The following is a 4,562-nucleotide window of genomic DNA, read 5'->3' as shown; positions in this document are numbered from 1 at the left end:
AATGAAAACATCCCTAAAAGTAGCTTGAACTTACTAAAAACTACCTAAAAACAATGCCAAAAAGCGTATAAATTATCCGCTCATCAAGCATGTGGTAGACCTCTTTTTTGGAATTCCACCGTATACATTCCTTATACCAAAAAGACAAAAAAATATATGTTATATTTAAACTATCTATTTTATGTATGTGCTTTGATAAATTAAGGATGATAATAAAAAATCAACAATATGCTAAGTAAGAAAATATTTTGCCATTTATTTTATAACAATCTAAAGGAATATTTATCTAAAAATAAGGTTGGATGATGAGCAATACCTGCATCTAGCACTCCAAATGGAATTCCTTGCTTAAGATCTGAGATTATCATGTCAAGCTTAATTTTGAACACTCTACACGATATATCTGGCCGGTCTTCAACCTTTAAATTTCTTGGATTGTTAACCCTGCTAATCTCTTGCCAACTCGAGTTACATGTCATTGTGATGAAGAGGTCTGGATATCCATATTTTTACAAATTGCCATAGCATCTTGACAATTATTAAACATGTATCTCATGCCACCAGTGAAGGACGTAGGTAGGATGATACGTTTACCTGCTTTGGAAGCACGTGTCTCACTCCTAACAACTGCATCTTGAATCCCTTTGTATATATCACTCCTCACCTTGGTTTGGTTGTTTCGATAGTAGGTCAACCTTTGTGCTTCAATCATAGAAAAGCAATCAACCAAGAACTGCTGAAATAATCTTCCACCATTGACAATGGTTGCATACTCGACCTTTCTCTCTTGTATTCTAAATGCTATGAACTCCCTTAAACTCACACGCTATCTCTTTCTATTTTCATCAGCCCTATGAGATTCTCGCAAAAGGAATGTCTTCTTGGTAGCCATCTTCACCGTAAGGAAACATCATAGGGTACTGAAGAGGAATAAATGCGGTGTGTGTCTCATGAATTCTTTGCAGATGTCCGGACTTTAATTGAACTATGATATCACGCCCTGCATCTCCAGAATCAAAATCTCCTACTATTAGAGCTGCGACCTCGTTAGAAGATGGTAAATTGTAGACTCTTGTGTCCTTTGATCTTTTCCGGTACAACCATAGCCTTATATTTGTGATATCTCCTTGATTAAGGTAGTTTCTCACTATCCTAAATGTGTGAGCAAGAACATTATGTTGATCGATCATGTCCTTGAGGTCTAGAACTAAGGACTGGTCAATGTTGCTGTTGGTTGTTCTTGAACTGTATAAAATATCATTTGAAAAATATTAGTATTCATAATTAACCAAAATCAAAGTACAAACTACCTGAATATATTTTTAATCAATTTGAAATGCATGATACAAACCTAAAAATCTCTATCCTGTTTGAGACCTCATTTTCTGTATCATAAATATATAACTGCGCAAATTTTGGTCTTTGTCCCTCAATTGGCACCAAGCTTCCAATTCTGTGGTAGTTTTGTCCACTCACAATGAACTGGGGAGGATCTGTCCCATCATTGATGGAGGTCTCTATTTTACCTCCGAGGGACGTGAAGCAAAACATGCTATTATAAGTTCTTATATTATCCTTAAAGTGTTTGCTTCTCTGGTCTACTCCAGATATTAAACCTTGCAAGAGCTGAGGTGGACGTTGCAAAAACGGCAGTTGTACCTTCCCTCGCATACAACATATTGAGAACTCAATATTGGATCCTGTTTTGGACTTCTCTGATCTCTCCTCATACCACATCATGGCGTCGCAATGCCGACAAAAAAATTCTGGGTCACCAATATCTATCACATCTAATAATCACCAAAATAATAAATTATGTTTCAGTTATATTTGCAACAAATACTTTATATAAAAATATACCTTTCTTTCACCATGTTAAGTATAAAAATAATATTTATAAAAGATTACCAAAGACTGTAATTTAAACGAACCAAAGACTGCAATTTAAACGATATTTTTTTGTTTATAAAAAGCATAACAATAGTAAATAATAGAGTGCTGATATTGCTACTTCTTAGATTACCTGTATTCTCAGCAATATCGAATATGTCTGGGTATTCAATTTGCACAGAATCATCTAATATAGTTGTGTTTTCAGTAATATCCTCAACTTCTTCAAAATTTTTTGAAAGATTTATAGCCAATTCCTTCAAGAATGTTTTTCTTTGTCTCAAGTGTCTTCCTTTTTCAGCTATGCACACTTCTAATTCTTTAGTATCTAAATTTGAATTAGATGTACTTGTTCCTGTAATTATTAGAAATAATACATAAGGTACTTTATATTATAAAAAAAGAAAAATGAATATATGTTAAATGTTTGAATTTATATTAAAGATAAAAGAAGTAAAATTTTAGCTTTGTGATAATTACAATCTATCATGCTTATCTTACCATGTCTCTTTTGAAATAGCATTGTCTTCCTATTCAGTCTTGCATCCCTTTGCAATCTAATTTGATTTGTGTACTCCAATGAATCTATAATAATTATTTAGCAGATACCAAAGATTATTTTCAATAGACCAATTGAAAAGTTAAATGTTTAATTTTTAAGTAATAAAAACATATTAACATACGCTGGCTTTGCAACTGGTCGATATTGTTTGATGTTTGTTGAAGCTGTTGTTGACTTGTCTGATGACATGGGCTATCATATGCTTCACGTGTGATACCCGAATTACTAATATCACTAATATTGGAACATCGTTCTTTTTGGTGTAGATTAGTAGTTGGAGACCTTGATCGATATGGTGTTGGGTTATTATCTAATAAACTAACTCGAGATATTAGTTTTGAACACATTTCCTATTAAAGATTATAATTGAATAAATAGTAGAAAAATCAAAATACATAACGTGCATGTACATTCACATAAGTAAGTTAAAAAAAATAATCCAAAAATTAACCTATATTAATGCTATTTGTAATGTTTGACGACACCGATTGAAAATGCACACCATTGGAACCACCACTGGAATTTCCTGTAATTTTTTCATAAACAAATTTAGTAACATATTACGAAAACAATGTAAATTAATAATTTATTACTTGTCAATAGCTAAATAATATATAGAAAATATTGTATTTTATGGGCTTTTATTCGACCAAAATACTCATGACATGTTAGTTTTTTTTATGAAATCTACCTTCAATTGTGCTCCGCTTTGTATTTTCTTTGTCTTTTAATATCAATTTTCTCTTCAATCTTGCTTCTCTTTGAACTTCTTGCATCTTTCAATATATACCTGAAAATATCAAATAAATAAATTTTTTAACCAATTAAAAATATATATTTTTATTATCAAATTTTTTATATTATTAAAAAAAAGTACACAGGAGTACACATATGGCAGCGTTTATTTTTGGTATACATGTCCATCAAAATATAGACACGGGAGTACACATGAGTACATGTATAGTGTTTGTTTACTGAGACAACAATGATGAAAGACATGGTCATACACAAACACCCATTAGTTTCAAATAAACTTACCAACTAAAAGGGTGCAATCATACCCAGGAGCATTGAGAGTGTCAAAACTCACAAACTTAAATCCATATCGTGGGATCGACGATTCTGGAAGTCTGTGCACATCAGTACGTTGGTTTAAATTTACCACATACTCATGATGTGTAGTCTTGAAGTAACCACTGTTGAGTCCAACACCAAAATATCTTATTTGGTAAGATATTCCTTCCTCCAGCAAATTCATGAATCGAGACACAAAAGCCCTCTTAACTGAGGCGTGTATTTTTCCTCCCTAGAATTAATGAACAAAAATAAAAAAATGATTAGATGGGAATAAACAAATAAATTTAAAATATAAAATAGATAAATATTAGTAGAAAACTTATGTCTTCATCGAGCCAAACCATCTCAATTGAGTATGGCAATGGAGAATTTCCGTAACTTGGTAGTGTCCATAACCGTATCACTCGTATACGTACACACAAATTGTTGATTGTAGGATTGATGTCGGCAATTTTGTGAATACCAGCCATTGGAATAAGTATAGAGATTTTGGATATATAAAAAGAAAGGGATTGATGTACTTTAAATTGTGGTGCTTTACATCTCTCATAACTTACACTTTTATAGTTGCATCATAACTAAATTTTCTTAAATTTGGTTGACTTTAATTTAAAATTTAAAAAATAACAAACTAAGAAAAATAACCCAAACTTAAAATTTGAAAATAACAACCTAAACAAATAATAATTTTAAAACTCTACCCGAAGTATAATTAACACGTAAAATTTTTTTAAAACTCTAAATTTCTTTAAAAGAATTTATGTAGCTATAATTTAGAAAAAATCAACAAAAGTTTTTTTAAAAAATAGTGTTAAAATATAAAAAAGAACAATCTAAGTAAAATAATTTAAAATGTAAAAAATAACAACTTAAGTACAACAATTTAAAATTTAAAAAATAACAATTTAAATAAAATAATTTGAAATTTAAAAAATAACAACCCAAGTAATTTGAAAATAACAACCTAGGCAAAAAATAATTTATAATTTATAATTTATAAATACAATTCTAAAAATTTCTAGTGACGACATGT

The 4,562-nt window shown here is 30.5% G+C and overlaps 1 pseudogene; it reads right to left on the bottom strand.

The window, feature by feature from the left end:
• Window positions 1-3,999, bottom strand: part of LOC107478490 (uncharacterized) — an 8,327-nt pseudogene extending 4,328 nt beyond the window's left edge.
• Between the last annotated feature and the right edge of the window lie 563 nt (window positions 4,000-4,562).

The sequence above is a fragment of the Arachis duranensis genome, chromosome 3 (assembly GCF_000817695.3).
Source record: "Arachis duranensis cultivar V14167 chromosome 3, aradu.V14167.gnm2.J7QH, whole genome shotgun sequence".
NCBI lineage: Eukaryota > Viridiplantae > Streptophyta > Magnoliopsida > Fabales > Fabaceae > Arachis > Arachis duranensis.
This window is presented reverse-complemented; position numbering and strand designations above follow the sequence as displayed.